Source organism: Primulina tabacum, chromosome 9, assembly GCF_025594145.1.
Source record: "Primulina tabacum isolate GXHZ01 chromosome 9, ASM2559414v2, whole genome shotgun sequence".
NCBI lineage: Eukaryota > Viridiplantae > Streptophyta > Magnoliopsida > Lamiales > Gesneriaceae > Primulina > Primulina tabacum.
Genome location: NC_134558.1, coordinates 28,958,129 through 28,980,059, shown reverse-complemented (window position 1 = coordinate 28,980,059; position 21,931 = coordinate 28,958,129). Strand labels below are relative to the sequence as shown.

The window sequence follows — 21,931 nt, the reverse complement described above, 5'->3', positions numbered from 1 at the left end:
AGTATCTAAACAATGATATATGATATGCAATGCATGTATGTCGTGGAGGTATCAGGTCAAATTCCCATCCACTGAGCATATATCAGAATCAATCGAATCGCTATCAAATCAATGCTCGAGGTGGCACACCGGCCTCAATCAGGGATAATCGTATGATAACGTCGACAAAGCGCTATCAAATCCCAAATCTCAATCAATCAGCGGGACATCTAATGACTATGCTTTAAGGGCCACATAATGCCAAACATAGCATCGTGCTCACAAACTTCAGAATCAAAACCAATCATATCAAGATATCCAAGGATCATAGCTCAACGTGTATGTCATGTATGCCACATCAACTCAACAAATAAGGCATATAGACATGTATTCTCAATCACATCAATCAAACATATATCATATGATACAGACCTGTCGTATGTTACTCGGTCGCAACATACCTCAATTCTTCGTTCCACTCGATGTAATTTGAAGATATCAGTATAATAATCTATATACATCAATAACATATTCATTTCAATCAATAATATCATTCAAAATCAACAATATAAGTTTCAAATATCTTTTGAAACTTCAAAAATTCGTATCAAATCAAAATCATAGCATAATTCAATTTCGACTTCAAAACTTAGTTTCTTGTCGGTTATTCTATCACATATATGAATCTCGACTTCAAATATATGATATTCCAGCACTTCAGTAATTAAGGGTGCTGAAACTAGAAGAAAATTACCTCAAAAGAAAGCTCTCGATGCGAGGATTCCGACTATATAATTTGTTCCAAGTTTGGACAACGTTTCGAGGTGATTTCGTACGGTAGAAATCGATTTCCCTCTTTTCTCTCTCAAAGCTTCAAAGGAAAATGAAGATATGTACTGAAAACTCATCTTTTTCAACCTTATAAGGTGCGCTACAGAGGTATTTGCGTATATGCGCAACCAAAATCGCGCATATGCCCGGATAGTTCTGCCCGCGCGCGCAGTTCTGCGCGGGTGCACGCCTTGCTCTGTACGAAACGCTATTTTAGGTTTCGAATTAGCAAAAGTGGTAGGCATGAAAGTTGTAGATATATGTCTTGGCTTTCATTTTCCATCAACCTCACTCAATTTGTATATCGGATCCGAGAGTTATGCTCATTCTCCCAAAATATGTCAGCGTAGGAACTACAACGCACACAATACACTTCGGGATGATTTTGCCCCTATGTTCAAATGGCTTTGGACAAAACTCAAAACATGGAAGTTTTAGTACTATATATTAGATTTCCAATGGAATTAGTCTCATGTCATTTGGACTAATAATCAGTTAAATATGCTAAAAACCGTAACATGTGTCACTTTTCTATTGCGGTTCTGCACATGTTTCAAACACAAATCAATTTCTAATATAATCTTTCATGATCACAACCTATTTTCTCATTTTCATTGTCATGATATACATCATACACGTAATCACATGACAATTTCATGAATTATCGATAATCAACCTAAGATTTACGATAATACGATACACGGTCATTATAAGGTCAACTCCATTAGTAATAATGCCCAACTCTTGGACGAAATATCTTATCCAAACTGCATCTTTAACTACAGCATATGCAGCAATGTATTAAACTTCAGTGGTGGAACTCACGGTGTCTTGCTTGAAACTCTTCCAAGAGACGGCCGTACCATTGAGCATGAATACAAAATCAGAGGTCGATTTTGAATTGTAACGCCCGAAAATTTAAAGGACCACGCGAACCACATGCACGCAAGTTATTAAATTCTCTTGTATTTTAATTAAATGTTTTAACTACATGAATTAATTATGTTGTGCATATTTTCATGTTTAAAATATATTTTTCTACATGGTTGCATTAAAATGTATTTTTAAGGGTTATTCGAGTTGCGATCGAGGAACGGAGACCGAGGGCTGAAAAATGTAAAATGTTTTTAATAAATAATTGTTTTTAATTATTTAAAATATGGGTGATGCTTTTTATTATTTTTGAAAATAAGGGGTTTTTAGGTGATTTTATATGTCGGGATGTAAATTTTATCGGTGTTGGTTTTTCAATAAAAATACGAACGTTTTGGCAACCCGACTAATAAATTCACAAAATTATTTAAACAAATTTAGTTTTATACTTAAATTAAAGCACTAATGGGTCTAATTACCTACTTAATGGGCCTAAGCCTTACTAGTGATTAATTAAGAGTATTTAAAGTACAAAAAACCCTTCCCCACCCAGCCACCTTCATTGTTACACGCCCCACCACCCCATAAATCTTCAAACTCTCCCCCACTATCTTTTACACGGTACACACCAAATATTGTGAGAAAAGAATCAAAAGCTTCAAGGAAAAATTAAACCTAGGTGTCTACGTCGCCGTTCTTCGCATCGTCGCTTCGTTTTCGTGCGCAAAGGCACGCCATATTCTTCCTTTTTTTCTCATCTATCACACCATAGTAATTGTTTGAACATGTTTTGCATGAAAAACAAAGGAAACAACATTATATTTTCGTTTTTTGCATCAAGGATGGTTTTTAAATCATGTGTGTTGATCCAAAATTATGTTTAACATGATCCTAAGGGGCTGCCATGACTAGGGGAGGGTTAAGGGTGGTTTCTATATGTTTTATAGAGTCCTAAGATGCACAAGATGCTGCACAAAACAAATAACAGAAGCTGAAAATCCAATCTCGTGTATGTGTGTCTTGAGGGCTCGGTTTATGGAATTGGTTGCTTGGCTTGGGTTCAGGCTGGGACCAGGGATTGGCTAGGGTCCGAGAAGGGTCAGGGGAAGAGTCCTAGCCACGCTAGGACTCGAGACCAGAGGCTGGGTAGGAGTCCTAGCAAGCTAGGACTCCACCCGAGAGCTTCAAGGAGAGACACGCAGGTTCAGTAGCTTGTGCAGGGAGAGAGGCTCAGCGAAAGGGCTTTGGGCTGGGCTAGGCTAGGTCATTAGGGTCCTAAGAGGGTGCACAAGGGTCTGGGTAGGGGCTGGTGCTGCCTGGTTGGTTGCTGGTCGAGAGGGAACGTGAGGGAAGCATAGCAGCAAGTGCTACGCGTGATGTTGCTATCATGAGCAGTGCTTCGGGTGCGAGTTCAAGGGCTTGGGCTGGCATGGGCTGGGTCTGGGCGTGGTCCAGGGAGGGTTAGGTTCATGAGGGGTCGAGTGGTTAATAGCTGGTAGTGTCCTAGTGGGAGAAGGAGTCCTAGTGCACCAAAACACTCTTATATTAAAGTTTGGTTTAATTCGGGATTAAAACGCATTAATATGCCATATTTAAAAATTAATTTAAAAGTCCTCGATTTAAGGTAAATAAAAATATGAGAAAATTAATGTAAGCTTAAATAATTATTTGGGACATGTTAGAGTCAATGGAATTAAGAAAATGTCAAAAACGTAAAATTTTACGTCTAGGGGTAAAACGGTCATTTTACACCTAAAAATTAGTAAACGTCATGGCAGTGTCCTGAATGATGTTTTATGTTCTAATATGATTATTTTCAATGGTTATGGATGTTTATGAAATTTTATATGTTAAAAAGATTATATAAAATGTTTATAGAATTTTACATGTTTAGGGATTTTTATATCAAAATGTTTATTTTAAATGTTTATGATTTAACATGTCAAAATGTTATTTTAAAGGTTTATGATGTTAAAATGTTATTTTAAATGTTATGGATTTTTAATATGTTCAAATGTTTATTTTAAACGATTATGGATTTTTATGATAAAATAATAACGTTAAAAGATATGTTGTATGCTTGTTTTTAAAAGGAAAAGGATATTAAATTCAAGATTTTTATAAAGTGATGAAAATGTAAAACGTTTAAGGAAGTGAAGTAATTGTGACTATTGAGGATATAAGGATATGAGGATAAGAATGAGGATGTCGTGAGGGAAAAGGCTCCAGAGGGAGCCCATTTATGGGAGAAGGCCCCAGAGGGAGTCTGACGATCGTATTTTCATTCGATGAGGATAAGCCAAGGCTCAGTTGACGAAAGATTGTCGCTGATGTCCCCGCCGCCCAGTACTGTGGTTTCATGTAGAAGGATCCATCGACTTTTGAGGATGAGGAAAGTCACAATTAACGATCTGAATTCAATTAAAAGAGAAAATGTTTATGATCATGATGAAAGGATATATATATGAATGAGGAAAAGGAAAATTGTTGAGGTTTATGTTATGCATGTGCATATGAATATGTTAAGGATGATATGAAAATGTTTACGAAAATGTTTATGAAAAGGTTATGAAATTGTTTATATTTAAAGTTGATGCATCATTATGAAAAGCGTCTTGTTTAAAGTTTATGCATCTTCATGAAAACGATATTTTAAGTACAAGTATTTTCACTGTTGCATGTGATCTGTATATGTAGTACTTGTTATCATGGTTATGGTGTGTTGAGCCTTTAGACTCACTAGGTATGATTGATGCATGTGATATTGATTAGTATATGATAATGGACTTCTTGATGGTTGACTTTGCTGGACTGAAGGTGCACATAACCCGAGGATCGACGCTAGTTTTCTGCATCAGTTATGATTTTAAGTGATGTTAAAGATATTTTTACGACTATTTATTTATGTTATGAGTGGTTTTTGAGAGGTTATAGTATGTGCTATACTTTTCAAATAATGTTTTTGGGTTTTGTAAAATGTTAAACGATTTTACGATTTAAACTATTTCCCTTTGGATTCTTAAATGTCAGTTGGTTGTTTTATTTTTAAAATGATCTCAAGGTATTTTAAAGTATATATATTTATATTTTGATTTATGGAGATTGAGGTTTTTAAAAAAAATAAAAATTTCTAGCATGTTTTAAGGAAACGAATAGCAGACATTTCATGAATTATCTACGTCACTTTGGAAGTTAGAATCAGTGTAGTCACCAATTTTAGTTCTCCACCCCCACATGAACAAGTTCTAAGTCCTCCTTATGTACTTAAGATTATTTTTCACGGCCTTCAGGGTTCACCTGATATCTGCTTGTAACACTCATAGCGTAAGCAACATTAGGGTGCATTGATATCATGCCATACCTGATACTACAAATGGCTGACACATATGAAATACGTGTCATCATCTCTATCTTTTCATCAGTTTTGGGGCGTATTGCTTTAGATAGAGTAACATCGGGACACATTGGTAATATCATCTCTTGGACTCTTCCATAGAGAATCTTTTTAGAATGGTATCAATATAAGTGGCTTGGGTGAGCCCCAACATCATCTTTAATCTATCTCTATATATTTGTATTCCCAATATATAAGATGCTTCACTCATTTCTTTCATGGAGAATTTACCTACTAACCATACTTTAGTTGATTGCAATAATCCTATATCATTCCCAATGAATAAGATATCATCAACATAAAGTATTAGGAATGTCATTGCATCCCGCTAACTTTCTTATACACACATGGTTCCTCAAGATTCTTGGCAAAATCAAATTTCTTGATATCAAAGATGAGGTTCCAACTTGTTGACGCCTGCTTGATATCTATATTGTTCTTTGAAGTTTGCATATCTTATGCTCACTTCCTATTGATGTGTATCCTTCAGGTTGAGACATATATATCTTCTTTAATATCTCCATTAAGGAATATTGTTTTTACATCCATTTGTCATATCTCATAGTCATATCATGCTGCTATGACTAGTAGTATTCTAATGTACTTAAACATAGCAACTGGTGAAAAAGTTTCCTCATGTGGAACATGTGGAAGAAAAGGAACAAGATCAATTCTGGGGAACATGTGGAAGAAAAGGAACAAGATTGTTTTCCAAAACGCTCACCCCCTTTGCGTCCCTCCCTAGATAATAATGAGGAACATGTGGAAGAAAGGGAACAAGATCAATTATGGGGCTGGGGAAGAAATCTGAGGATATGAAGACCAAGTCCTTGATTGCAAGATTACCAGTTATTCATATTAGTTTCCGCATTTTGCGCTTTTCTTTATAAGAAACAGCTTCCGCATTATTCGCATTTTTATATGTAAAGACACTGATTTTTTATTAATTAGACTGGTTTTGGCTATTTGGTACGAGGATTATGTTTTCAATTTAATTTATTAACAATGTCGGATGTCAACGACGCCTCGATCTCGGGACATGATATATTAAGATAGGGATTGTCACGTAATTTAACGAAAGAACCGTACGATATGCTAACTGTAATTGAAGATTGCCGGGATTACAAGGATTTACCCCATGGGCTACTTTGTGCCAATGACGATTCAGTGAGTTAAATCAATACTTATTTAAGCCATCGATTAATAAGGGTGCTAATTGGTTGATCTGGGCTTTTGTGTCTGTCATGCAACTATATTTTACGGATTTAGTAATCTCATTATCTTGATTTATACCAAAGTAAAGATTTAAAAATAAGGGCGTCAAAATCAAATTATCATTGATTAATTAAATAAAAATTATTTTACGTTAAGATGTTCCAAATCCCAAAATCGGAAACCTCTATCATAAATAATTATTACATTTATTTATTATTGTGGTTATTATAATAAATATAAAAGATTTATTTGAATTTAGGAATTTAATGTAATATAAGGGTTCTTGGTTAAAACATAAGGTAAAGAGATGAACCAGGAAATGGTAAACACAAGGTACGAGTAACCAGGAAATAATAAATTCATCTTGTAGCCCTTCAGCCTGCTTAGCCGATAAATGATATTTAAGGCGTTTATGTGTGATTTTTATAAATTTCTGTTTCTAAGGTAGCCCGGTAAAATCCTCTGATATTTAATTTCTTTTGTATATCTTTTATGAATCTTTTTATGATTTGTAAAAATTTCATAAATAAATTTTATATTCATTATTATTCTAAAATTTAAATACCTCATTTTCTTAGCTCAGATTATTTGAATATGGTATATCGGCTGGAAATCTTGCGTAGCTGTATGTCTTGAGATTATATGTCTTTAAGAACAAGCTCGATAGGTCTAACAATGTCACATATCATGATCAATTATATTTCTAGGCCTCAGATGGTAATTATGATAATAATAAAAATACCTATTCACAAAATTATCTATTTAATTTTAACAAGGGAGGGTAGATGGGAAAACAATGCCTTTTTTTATGCAATTGGGGTGAAATCTTAATTAGTAAAAAATTTACATATAGACGTACGTTCTAAATTTTTTTGATTGACCTCGGTACATGGTCACCTTATGAAGAAAATATTGTTCATTTCATCAATAAAATTTGAAGGACAACCAACCAAGAATTATATTATTGGAGTCAATTATTAGGAATCAAGCATAGCGCCATCACACTCAATTGATATATATATATATATATATATATATATATATATAGACACACACACACACAAAAAAAAAAGAAAAACAAATTAATAACCAAAGTTAATGTAATGACATATTTCTAGACAAGATTCTTAATTACATATATATGTGTGCCAACTTATCTCCTACTAAACAAGGGAAACCACCTTTCCTTCAACGAAGCATGATGAGATATCATGAACATCAAGAACATGAGAACAATGGCCACTCCAAAGGGAGACGCTCCAACCTTATGTACCGAATCTTTCTCCGGCAGCGACCAAACCAACGAGTCCCGTTCTCCGACGTCGCTCGATAACCAGTAAACAACGAGTAGCAGAAGCACGGGGAAAGCCATCAAGAGAAACTTGACATGATCCATCATGTCATAAAATCTTGACTCATAGTTTATGTACCAAGTTAAGGTCAAGAAGAGGAAGAGTGTGGCAAGAAAGAAAAAGAAGTGGATTGGTAAGGAGAGGTATTGGAGGTAATCATAGTAAGAAGTGTTGTAATATCTAGCCATTTGTTTTGAGAATGGTGTGGTGAAAATAGAATGTTGTTATGTGTTTTATAGGAGCAAAAAGGAAGGCTGATTAAAAATTACTATACAAATATAAAGGGGATATTCATATACATACCATTATATTTTAAATGGCATCTCATTTTTCTATTTAATTTATACTGATAAATTAATATTACTTGCTTTTTGGAATATCGACCCAATGCCTTTAGAAAAATATGGGTTTTTTTTTTCCCCTTAAATTTGGATTCCGAACCGACCAATCACAATATGCCACGTAAAACCGACGAAAATAATTTCGGGATTGAGAAGAATATTAACAACGTACAAAGTGTAGGGAATAATAAGAATAAAGGGGGATATTATAGAATTTAGATCTTTGTCACCTTTGCATATAGCTTCTTTATACTTTTCTTCTTCATGTTGTGATGACTTTGCTCCTATTTCGCTTCTGCCTTTCTTAGTAATTAGTAACTATTAAATTATTAATTAACGATTGGGTTAATACAAATCACTACAAAAAAACAGTTGTATTAGCGACGGTAATAGGAAAAACCGTTGCTATAATGGCGACGGTTTTTGTTAAACCGTCGCTTTAGTAGCGACGGTTTTTAATAAAACCATCGCCGAGTAAAGTAAGCGACAGTTTATCCAAACCATCGCTATTTTAGCGACGGTTTATCATACAACCATCGCTAATATTGCGACGGTTTCAGAATACCCGTCGCCACATTGTGCGACGGGTTTTTTTTACTGTCGCCTTTGGCGACGTGTATATTTAAGTCCGTCGCTATGTAAAAACCCGTCGCCATGTGCGAAGGTAAAATCGGTATATTTAAGTCCGTCGTCATATTAAGGTAATTAGTTTCCGATCACAGTTGATGTATGACGGTAAAATCGATACTGATGTAATGGAAGATATGTTTTTATATGTGATTAGTATTTAGATGAAGATGAATATTTGAAAAATGAACCCAAATGTCGAGTGATTTCGACACAAAGTAGAATTTTGAGGGCATTTTTTAATTTAATTAGAGACATAAGGACATCATTAAATAGGGAACCTTGTTGTATTTAGTAACTTAATCGGGGCGTGATAGGAAAATGGGATTTGCTTTGCTAACTTGAAGCCAATTTTTATAAAATAGCAATTATGTTAATATATGTGTGTAATTTTTTATGAATATTTTTAGCAATTATATTAAATATATGTGTAATTTATTTGTGTAATGATGATAGTATTGTGTTAGGACATGATTTAGATTTTAGAGTGAGTGAATAAACTATGGAAATTCTTTTTAGAATATTTAAGTTTGAGATGCTTCTCAAACCAGACTCAACATTTGTTAACTGTGATATTTTTTCTCGAGCGAACAAATGGAGATGGCCAACTAAAAATATTTTACAAGTGCGGAATGGTCCGACTGGATTTGGATAAAGACATAATAAAAAGACTAATTTTTTAACAAGATAAAAAGGATAAAGATAAGTGTTGTAATGAAAGTGCTAAGATCGAATATAAAAATTAAGAGGGGAGTGAATAAATTTAGCAAAAAATATTTTGGTTTGTTAACAACACTTAAATTGGATTTTTGTCAGTAGAGTTTTCAGCGAGCCAAACAGTTGATCAGTGCGGAAGTAGGTTTACTGAAACTGGTTGAACAAATGACTCGGTAGAACTGAAAAAGTAAACAAAATGCAAAATTGTTTCTGGATGTTCGGAGATTTCAAAACTCCTACGTCACATCTTTTTTCACGTGGAAGGTTTTGCACTAAAAAAATTTTATAATTACAAGAAATTTGAAATTATCCACTTTAGTAAAACTTAAACACTGCCTTAACTCTTACTAAAAACTCTTACCTAAAGAAATTTGATAAGTAAGGCTTCTTACTTTCAATTACAAATTGAACTGAAAACTTCTAAGCATGAATGAGATCCTGAATTGATCGGGTAATGAATTATCGGCGTGTGCTGATTTTCAATTGGGCTTTGAAGGCTTTATAGAGAGATTATCAGTTTTCTTTGAATGATCAAGAGTCGGAACTCTATCTTGATTCAATTTAACTTATCTATCTATACCTTCAATTGACTACGATATCATGTTCCAAATATATTCATTCATGAATGTGTAGGTCCTTATTGTAAAGTCATCGTTTTTTCTGATATACGCAGAATTCTGATTGCTGACCTATACCTTAATCACTGATCGGTGAAAATGGAAAGCTTTATTAGTTAACTCTAATCCTTAATCATTGATTGGGCTGATTTACCAGAAAATGAACATTTTATCCTGAATGATAGACTTTCGGTGTCGATCCAGAATCATTTTAGCTTATGTAATCCTTCACATTAGCCAGTTAAATTTCTGAGTTTAGTTTACTTTGGTTCTAAGTTCAGTTTACCTCTGGAATTCAGTTTGGTTCCAAACATCAAAATTAAAATGTTTTAACAATTTCTCCATTTTTGGTGTTTGACAAAATTATGCCAAAATACCGAATTCGTTAATTTTTAACAAGTACAACTGAACTGACTAACTAGATCAGTATTGATTATCTTTTAAACTGGCTAGTAGATTTCTTTTGTTGCTCATAAGATGATCTAGGCTGACTAGAACTAATCGACTTCCTCTCTTCTCTTTTTTTGTCAATACCGGATAGTGGTTCTAGGTAGGCGAGAATGAAGGCTAACTGAGAACTAACACTATCAATCTTTTTATTAAAATTAGCCTAAACATCCTCTATCTTGGTACAAAGTTGAAATTTATTGGCTTGAATTTTCCCACCAAGATGAGTAGTTGTTGCTGCCTGTGCCTTTTCTTTCCTGTTCCAGTAGACTAAATATATCGTTTATATTTCTGGATAGTTCAGAGACCTCTTTGAGAATTTTGTCTTTGAATGATTCTAAAGCTTCTTCATTATTCAGATTGCTTCTTTTAATAATTGTTATAGAAGAGGAGATAACAGTTAGGCTAGAGCTGATATGATTCAGCGTTGTTCCATCAGTTAGGTCCAGATCAAGTGAGGAATGGCTCTACTAGAGGCATCTCTTTGGAAGGTGTTCATGTGAAGAGTATATCTTTTTTGATATGGTGTCACGTATCTATATCTGTGAGACAGGTTGATCATGTTCATAATTGAAGTGAACAATAATATTTTTGGCATATTTTGTTAGAAGTAGGGCAGGAGATCCGTATCACAAAATTGGCTATTTTGATGGCCTCAAAGAAATTTTTGTGTGAACATCTGAATTCAAAACAAATATCGTGGAACCGTCAATAATTTTTGTTTTGAATTTAAATATCCATATAAACATCTTGTATAAAAATGCACTGGGAGTTAAATTTTACAGCTTTCATGCATGTGAGAGATGAGCCAGAACAGCTTTTGGATGATGATGATGATATGGCAGATCTTTACTTTCTAGAAAGTTGGCTGGTGCATCACCTGGGAGTGGCTCAGGAGCTGCAAGTTGGTTCCTTGCATCATCCATAGGCTCCAAGATATCCAAAGCTAGTAGGGCTAATCTCACAACTGTTCGAGGAGACGAAAATGATGTTGAGGAGCTTGAAATGTTGCTTGAGGTAGTACTTAATTCTGCTCATTTTACAGTTCATTTTTATGAAGTTGTTTAATGAAAAATTGTCACTTATATTGCAGGCTTACTTCATTCAAATTGATGGAACATTCAACAAATTGACCACGGTATGTCAATTACATCAAATTTAAGAAGTTAGATATGTATTTTTCAGAGTCCAGAATTCAATCTCATTCCAATGCACGCATAGAATTGCATCGACATCAAGGTTACGCGAAAGAGATATCTGTGCTTAGTTTGAAAATGATATTTTTTTTCCGTTTTTGTTTTGAATGGAACTGAGAGAATCTAGTCTTTGGTAAAAGCGTACCATTACCAGTAGCATACGCCTTCTCTAGTATAGTTTGTGTTATAAACATCATGCTGTCCAATTGTATTGTCATTATTTTGATCCTTTCCTGCGATAATATTTGCAGCCGCGTGAATATATTGATAACAAAGAAGATCACATCAATATTCCGGTAAACTATATAAAAAAAAAATCGGTATTTCATATGTACTTTGTTTTCGTAGCCTTTTCGTTCCAGCTTGACAATCACCGGAATCAGCTCATTCAGGTCCTTCTCGTGCAGACTTTTATAATGTAATTATCTTGTTCTTGCCAATTTAAATTTATTTTTGTCGCTGCAGTTCGCGCTCTTTCTCAGCTCTGGAACTGTATGTCTATCCATTTATTTACTGCTGGCTGGAATATTTGGTTTGAACAAACCTTATACATGGAATGAAGATCACGGTTTTATGCTCAAATGGGTACGTGAATTTTACATTTTTTTTTTTGCAACTATCATTTTTGGTATTTCCTAGTGGACGATTCAACGATTTGGTTCATTCTTTCAGGTTGTTATGGTCTCAGGGGCATTTTTGTGCGGCAATCTTCGTGCTAATTGTTGCTTATACTCGCACCAAATTAAAGGACTTGTTGGATCTTGATTCGAGGATGCTGTAACTGTAGACAAATAGGAAATGCATTTAAAGCATTTCCTGTGGTGCATTAATTGAATTGTAGACGAAAGAAATGTGTTTTATACGCGGTAGGATGCGTTCAGACGGAACGCGTTTTATACGCGTTTTCACACTGACAGGAAGCTTTATAAATAAATATCCCCCTTTTATTTTGAAATTATCCCTTATTCGAGTTTTTCTCTCATCTTATAAGCATCTGAATGCTTAGTTCTATAATATTTGTGAAGTGTTTTGTTCTCCTGTATTAAGATAGTGTGTGTTCTCTTTGGAAACACAGTGAGTGAGTTGTACACCACAAAATATTATAGTGGAATTCTTTTCATCTTGTCCGTGGTTTTTACCCTAATAATTTTTAGGGGTTTTACACGTAAATCTCGGTGTCCAGTTTATTTTTTATTTTCGGGTTTTATTATCTCAAATTCCGCACGTGGGACCAACAAGTGATATCGTAGCCTTGGTTTAAAATTTCTTAAAATTTTGAGTATGCTCTGTGATTGCAGGCTAGACTGATCTTCCACATCAGAAAAGATTTTTTGAGATTTTTTATTTAAGGCAGGATTATTTTTTCCAGTCTACTAAAATTGTTGTAGACATAATGGCGGGAAGGTACGAGATAGCAAAGTTCAATGGAAGCAATTTTATGATGTGGAAAATAAAGATACAAGCAGTTTTAAGAAAGGAGAATTGCTTGGCGGCTATTGGAGATAGACCGGTGGAGATTACGAATGATGGAAAGTGGAATGAGATGAATGATAATGATGTTGTCAATTTACACTTGGCTATAGCTGACGAAGTTTTGTCAAGTATCTCTGAGATAAAAACAGCAAAAGTTATCTGGGATACTCTGACAAAGATGTACGAGGTCAAGTCGCTACACAACATGATTTTCCTAAAGAGAAGGTTTTATACTCTTCGGATGGCGGAATCCTCATCGATGACCGACCATATCAATACACTAAATACCCTATTTGCCCAACTCACTTCCTTGGGGCATAAAATAGGGGAAAATGAACGTGCGGAGCTTCTACTTCAAAGTCTACCAGATTCATATGATCAACTTATCATCAACATTACCAACAATATTCTTATGGGCTTTCTATGATTCGACGATGTCTTAACTGCGGTTCTCGGAGAAGAAAGCCGGCGCAAGAATAAAGAAGATAGGTTGGTAACTTCGAAGCAGGCAGAGGCGTTACCAATGATTAGAGGAAGATTTATGGACCGTGACTCCAGTGGGAGCCAAAGACGAGGTAGATCAAAGTCGAGAAGTAAGAAGAAAAATATATACTTCTTTAAATGTGGCGGTAAAGGTCACTTCAAGAAAGAGTGTACGAGTATCGATAAAAGCTCTCAAGGAAATGTGTCCAGTACTTCAGGCAGTGGTGAAATATTATTCAGCGAAACAGCAACTGTTGCAGAAGGCAGGCACAAATTTTGTGACACATGGATTATGGATTCAGGAGCGACGTGGCATATGACGTCTCGGAGAGAATGGTTTGATCATTATGAACCAGTCTCAGGAGGATCTGTATTCATGGGAAATGATCATGTCTTGGAAATCGCTGGGGTCGGTACTATCAAAATTAAAATGTTTGATGGCACCATTAGCACCATACAGGAGGTACGACATGTGAAGGGACTGATAAAAAATCTTTTGTCCTTGGGGCAATTGGATGACATCGGGTGCAATACTCGTATCGAGAACGGGATCATGAAAATTGTGAAGGGCGCGCTTGTAGTTATGAAGGCGGAAAAAGTTGCTGCAAATTTGTATGTACTTTTGGGAGAAACACACAAAGAGGCAGAATTAGCTGTTACATCAAATGGTTCAGGAGAAGAATTAACAGTGTTATGGCATAAAAAGCTCGGGCATATGTCAGAACGGGGATTGAAAATTCTCTAAGAACGGAAGCTGCTGCCGGGACTTACAAAAGTGTCACTACCCTTTTGTGAGCACTGTATTACCAGTAAACAACACAGATTAAAGTTTGGCACTTCTACTGCCAGGAGCAAAAGCATTTTGGAGCTGATTCATTCGGATGTTTGGCAAGCACCGGTTGTATCCCTAGGAGGAGCGAGATACTTTGTCTCGTTCATTGATGATTTCTCTAGGAGATGTTGGATGTATCCAATCAAGAAAAAATCAGATGTTTTCCAAGTCTTCAAAGATTTCAAAGCGCATATTTGAACTTGATTCTGAAAAAAAATCAAGTGTTTGAGGATTGACAATGGAGGAGAATATACCAGTGACGAATTTGATGCATATTGTCAACATGAGGGCATCAAGAGACAGTTCACGACGGCTTACACACCTCAACAGAATGGAGTGGCGGAGCGGATGAACAGGACCTTGTTGGACAGAACAAGAGCTATGTTGAGGACTGCAGATCTAGAAAAGTCATTTTGGGCAGAAGCAGTCAAAACTGCTTGTTATATTATCAATCGTTCTCCTTCAGTGGCGATTGATCTGAAGACTCCGATGGAGATGTGGACTGGGAAGCCGACAGATTATTCTCATTTGCATACATTTGGAAGTTCGGTGTACGTTCTGTACAATGAACAAGAAAGATCAAAGTTGGATTCGAAATCCAGAAAATGTATCTTCTTGGGTTATGCTGATGGAGCAAAGGGGTTTCGCTTGTAGGATCCTACTGTTCACAAGCTTGTCATCAGCAGGGACGTTATCTTCGAGGAAGATAAAGTAAAGGGATACAAAGGCACACTGAATTCAGAAACTACTATATTTCAGGTGGAGAATAAGACAGACGAAGGTAAAGTTTCTTGTGAAGCAGTACCAGAGCACGAAGAACAAGAACATGTTGAGTCTGAAGCTTCCAATGTGAGGCACTCAACTCGAGACAGAAGACCACAAGTTTGGCTTTCAGATTATGTTATTGAAAGCAACATTGCATATTGTCTATTATCAGAGGATGGTGAGCTATCGAGTTTCCATGAGGCTACTCAAAGCTCGGATGTATCCTTGTGGATGATAGCAATGCAAGAAGAGTTGGAGGCATTAGACAGGAATAAAACTTGGGATCTTGTTACACTACCACGAGGAAGGAAAGCCATTGAAAACAGATGGGTCTATAAGATCAAGCGTGATGGCAATAACCAAGTGGAGCGGTATCGTGCTAGATTGGTGGTAAAAGGGTATGCTCAGAAAGAAGGCATTGACTTCAATGAAATATATTCTCCTGTGGTTCGGCTTACAACAGTCAGAATAGTGTTGGCATTATGTGCGGTGTTTGACCTACATCTAGAACAGTTAGATGTGAAAACAGCATTTCTTCATGGAGATCTTGAAGAAGAAATCTATATGCTCCAGCCAGAAGGTTTTGCGGAAAAAGGCAAAGAGAACTTGGTTTGCAGGTTGAACAAATCTCTGTACGGTCTCAAACAGGCGCCGAGGTGTTGGTACAAGAGATTTGATTCCTATATCATGAGCCTTGGATACAACAGATTGATTGCAGACCCTTGTACGTATTTCAAGAGGTCTGGAGATGATTATATCATTTTGCTGTTGTATGTGGACAACATGTTGGTAGCAAACCTCAACAAAGATCAGGTCTAAGGATTGAAGGCACAGTTGGCTAGGGAATTTGATATGAAGGACTTGGGACCAGCAAATAAGATTCTAGGGATGCAAGTTCATCGAGACAGAAGTAACAAAAAGATTTGGCTTTCGCAGAAAAATTATTTGAAGAAAATCTTGCAACGCTTCAACATGCAAGATAGTAAGCCAATATCGACCCCTCTTCCTGTTAACATCAAGTTATCCTCCGAGATGTGTCGTAGCAGTGAAGCAGAGAGGATGGAGATGTCTCGAGTACCATATGCATAGCAGTGGGAAGTTTGATGTTCACCATGATCTGTACAAGACCGGACATTACTCAAGCAGTGGGAGCAGTTAGTCGGTATATGGCGAATCCTGGACGAGAGCATTGGAGCACTGTTAAGAGGATCCTTCGATACATTAAGGGTACCTCGAATGCTGCATTATGTTATGGAGGATCGGATTTTACATTCAGGGGCTATGTCTATTCAGATTATGCAGGTGATCTTGATAAGTGAAAATCTACTACTGGTTATGTGTTTACACTTGCAGGGGGAGCAGTAAGCTGGGTTTCGAAACTGCAGACAGTTGTGGCGTTATCTACAACAGAGACAGAATACATGGCAGCTACTCAAGCTTGCAAGGAGGCAATATGGATTAAAAGGTTATTGGAGAAGATCGGGCACAAACAAGAGAATGTTCCTTTGTTTTGTGACAATCAGAGTGCCTTGCACATTTTAAGGAATCCAGCCTTTCATTCCAGGACGAAACACATTAGAGTCCAATTTCACTTTGTGCGGGAAGTAGTAGAGGAAGGAAGCGTGGATACGCAGAAGATCCATACAAAGGATAACATAGCTGATTTTCTGACCAAGCCAGTAAACTCTGATAAGTTTGAGTGGTGTAGATCCTCAAGTGGTCTAGAGGAAACGTAAGCAGCAGGGAATGTCAAGATTGAAAGGATGTGTGGAGATGTGTTTGATTCTCAATCAAATCTCCAAGTGGGAGAAATGTCGACAAATAGGAAATGCATTTAATGCATTTCCTGTGGTGCATTAATTGAATTGCAGACGAAAGGAACGCGTTTTATACGCGGTAGGATGCGTTCAGATGGAACGCGTTTTATACGCGTTTTCACACTGACAGGAAGCTCTATAAATAGATATCCCCCTTTCATTTTGAAATTATCCCTTTTTCGAGTTTTCTCTCATCTTATAAGCATATGAGTGCTTAGTTCTATAATATTTGTGAGGTGTTTTGTTCTCATGTATTAAGAGAGTATGTGTTCTCTTTGGAAACATAGTGAGTGAGTTGTACACCACAAAATATTATAGTGGAATTCTTTTCATCTTGCCCGTGGTTTTTACCCTAATAATTTTTAGGGGTTTTCCACGTAAATCTCGGTGTCCAGTTTATTCTTTATTTTCGGGTTTTATTATCTCAAATTCCGCGCGTGGGACCAACAGTAACGATATTAATCTATCAACTTTTGAACAACTTATGATTAAGTTTCCATACCATTTTTGGTACGCATGAAGCAGAAAACGTGTGAATGTAATTCTGCACATTTTCAATTTTTTATTATTATTGAAATTGGTTGTTTTTGGAGTGGAGTGTTTTCATAATCGGACCAGTCGGTTCGACCATGAACCGGTCACGGTCCGAAAAGTGCCAAAAAAATGTGTGATCGATTAATTAGTATGATCAGTTGATTCGGTTCTCACATTTTAAAAACTACTTATTTTTCTTTTAAAAAATATTTTTTATTCTATATATATATATGTGTATGATTATTTTATTTTTCAACTTTATTAAAAATATTATTTTAGTAATATTAAACTTTATTATGATTTATTTTTTTTTTGTTTAAAAAATATATATAATTATGTTTTATTATATTTATATTGTTTAAATTTTAAACTTAAATACATATGTTTTTTTTATTATTTATATATACATATTTAGAACATAAAATATATTATTTATTATATTATATTATTATTTTATAGAATATAATGATCTTCTAATCCGACTATTGGTTAATCGGTAGTCGTTAGACTAGTTGAACTATTTTTTAAAGATAAATCGGTTCGATTATATTTCTAATTATAAAAATATTGATGTCAAGTTCTTAGTTGCAGGATCTGTATTTTTGAATTATTTTGGTCATATTTTAGCTTATGTAAACATTATTTAACTTTTGATTGATATTTAAAATAATTATTGTTTCAGTTTTTAGTTTAAAATAATAATTGATTATTATTGTTTATATTATTATTGTTATTATTATTATTTTTTACATGTTTGTACATTTTATATTTAAAATAGATTTGTAATTAATATTTTAATTAATAGGTAAAAAACTTAAATATAAAAAAACAGTTTTTTTATCCGTTGTATTGACAAAAAAAACTGTTGTTGAAAGCATTGTTGTTAAAAGTTCTATTGTCTTTGAGCAGACTTTTAATAATAGTGCTTTCAACAACAGTTTATCAATGAATAATGCTTTCAACAATTTTTATATGTTGTCTTTTAGCAGACTTTTAATAACAACACTTTCAACAACAGTTTATCAACGGTTAAAAAATATTGTGTTTTTCTTATAGTGTTTACTGGTACAAATCTATATTAATGATATTTTTTTTTTTTGTTCCACTACTTCAATCTCTGTAAGAAATTTTCCAAGTTGATGCAAGAGAAGTTTGAGATGAATATTATGAGAGAATTAACATTCTTTCTCAGTCTTCAAGTCAAGCATTTAAATAATGACATCTTCATTAATCAGGCCAAGTACACCAAAGAATTGTTAAATAAGTTTGGAGTAGATAATTGTGTTTATGTTATCCCTACGAGCTCATCAATCAAATTAGACAATGATGGAGGGGAAATTTCAGTGGATTAAATAATGTACAGAGGCTTGAAAGATGTAGATTATGCACGTTGCAAGATTAATAGGAAGAGCACCAGTGGAACATTTCAGTTTCTTGAAGACAGGGTAATATCATAGTTCAGCAAAAAACAAACTTCAATTGTTAAACCAACGGCTGAAACTGAGTATCTAGGCGCGGGAAGTTGTTTTGCACAACTACTATGGATTCAACAACTCAAAGACTATGATGTTCAAGATTTTAAATCCACAATATTTTTGTGATAACATAGGCACCATAACAATTACCTACAATCATGTATTGAACTCACAGACCAAATATATTGATATTTAACATCATTTTATCCGAGATTATGTGATGAAGGACATCCGACTAGAGTACATATCTACAGAACAACAGCCGCTGACATCTTCACTAAGCCATTACCTGACACTAAGTTTTCAAAATTTCGTAATATTTTTGGCTTAGAAGATTTAAACTACAGGAATAAATTTAAGGGGAATTAAATTCGAGTTTGTGAAACAATGTAACAAGCTGGTACACAACTCTGACCGTTCCGGTTGGATTTTGTGGAAACTTGACTTTATGATATGATTCATCAAACCAGAAAAGAAAATGTGATCTAAAACAAAAAAAAAATCACACCCTCGATTCCATGAAATAAAGAATTGTTGTGTTGTCCTGATCTTTTTAAACAAGTAATTGGTTGTGATATTCACCCCTAAACTATGAAAAGCTTAGTAATAAATAACACGATTTAGAACAATTGAAATTCAAACGAACCTTCAAAGAACTCGTCTTTGACAATCCACGAGAAAACAACCAACAAACGTCACAAAGATTGAATATTTGATAAGTTTGATTTTTTTATCAACAAAGCAAAAAGCTTTTGAATTTAAGAGAAAACTCAAAAAATTTGATAAAATTATTCAATATTATGATAATCCAATTTTACAAGTTATATATAATAAAAAACAAGGTAAATATATCTTTCAAAAACTCGAAAATAGTGTTTCCATAATTAATTTGTGCCAAAATCTCGAGTTTCTGAAGATCTGGCCTAGAGGAACGCGCTGGGGCAGACAGAAATCCTTGTTGGGGCATGCTGGGCCCGTAGGGGTGTGCAAAAGTGACTGTAAGGGCGCCTAGTCCACGGCCTGGCGCGTTGGGGCTGTTTTGACCGATGGGGTGCATATGCTTGGCATGGAGTGCTGGGGCGGGTCTGTTACGGCCTAGAAGCTTTTTTCTTGGTCATTAAACACTTGAATGAATTATAATGGCCCTAAAATTTATTGTCATGCTCTTGGTAGCTCGCCATGAATCCTTAAAGCGCTTCCGTGAAATTCTTGCTTCGTCACCTCATAATTGGATGATTAATGACAATTTAGGGTCAATTTTTATATCGAAAGGTTGATGCACGAGAGCCACTGTGCGAGGGACAAGCACCGCAGCGCCACAAAAGCAGCACCGCTGCTCTATCGTGCCGAGTAACAAGCGCCACAACGCCACAAAAGCATAAATGGGCTTGAACTCACGGTCCGGACGAAAAAGATAAAAAGGGATAAAACCAACAACACGGGAGACAGCCGTCTTCTTGAGGGAATAGACGTGAGAAACGCAGAGCACACGCAGGAGACAATCTGAGGCGCAAGGATTGATCACGAAGACGAAGAAGGACGAATCTGGGAACAAAGACGCCACTTCTGATTTATCATCTAATTCTTTCGCCTTTAATTTCTAGTGTCTGCGATGTCTAAACTTTCAAACATGCAGTGTTTTTGTTTAGATTTGCGTATGAACTAATTTTTCCATTCTAGAGCATGACATAGCTTTGTTTATATGATAATTTGACTTGATTGTTTATGTGATTGATTTTTTTTTCATTTAATTGTGTTTCTTTGTATTTATTCGACTTCAGTTTACTGGCCATAAATTGTTTTTTGTTTGGTTAATTCTAAAACTCGAGAAAGGGACTAGGATTATAGATCATTAGAGACACATCGTTGAATGTTTATATCGTTCGAAGACGTATAAATTTAGCGAGGCCTAGGTAAGAACATCATTTGCATTTATCATTTAAACTTAGATTCTTATTAGGAATGTTTGGATCGAAGTTTGAATGATACAATTTATTCGTCACTTGAGAAAGGGGGAATATAATAATTAAGTGTTCCTGACCACTAAATAAATTGGAATTCACGAATATAAATTCAACCGGGAATAATTATCGTGGAAACTTAGTGAAATCACTCCTCTAGATATTTTCTCTCATTAATATTTTCTCGGTTCGGTGATTAGATTAATATTTATTTGTAATTAATTCATTTGCAGTAAACCAAACTTTTTATTGATTTTTCTAAATAAATTCGTGACTATTTTAATTACAAGCACTGATATATTTTTACATCACACTCCTCGTGGGAACAATACTTTACTCACATGTATTAAAACTTGACAACCGTGCGTTTGCGAGAGGAAAGTACGCAACAAGTTTTCAACGCTGTTGTTATCAAATTTAAATTTATATCAGTATTGTTACCAATTAGTCTAGATTTTAATTTAGAATTATTTTTGTTTTATTATAATAATTACTAATTTGTTCATTTTCTCTGTTTGACAGTGCATGCAAATATCGCAAAGCCTTGACTTGCTTATCTTTGATCTGAAGATTGAAAGAACTGCACGGAGATTAAGAAAAGCAAGAAGAGAAGAGATCCAAGCAATGGCTAAAAATAGAGAAGACGCGAGACGTAACCCGCCAGAAGCTATACCTATCAGAGATCACTTCAGACTAGTGATCAACGCACATTATTCTAGCATCGTTCGGGGGACTATAAACGCCAACAATTTTGAGCTGAAGCCTGCTCTGATAAATATGGTTCAGCAGAACCAATTAGCTGGAACCGCCACTTCAGATCCTCACGTGCACTTGAGAACTTTCCTGAAGATTACTGACACGGTAAAGATTAATAATGTTCACGATGATATTATTAGACTGCGTTTGTTTTCCTTTTCTCTCAGGGACTAAGCAAGATGATGGCTCCAATTGCTTTCATTGGAGAGCATCACGACATGGCAGGAGTTGGCAATGAAGTTCCTT

The 21,931-nt window shown here is 35.2% G+C and overlaps 1 long non-coding RNA gene across 1 annotated transcript; it reads left to right on the top strand.

Moving 5' to 3' along the window:
* The first annotated feature begins 11,837 nt into the window (after nucleotides 1-11,837).
* Nucleotides 11,838-12,421, top strand: LOC142555278 (uncharacterized). Its single transcript, XR_012822364.1, has 3 exons — nucleotides 11,838-11,981; nucleotides 12,055-12,174; nucleotides 12,262-12,421. It is a non-coding gene; the product is annotated as an uncharacterized LOC142555278 (long non-coding RNA).
* Nucleotides 12,422-21,931: the final 9,510 nt, after the last annotated feature.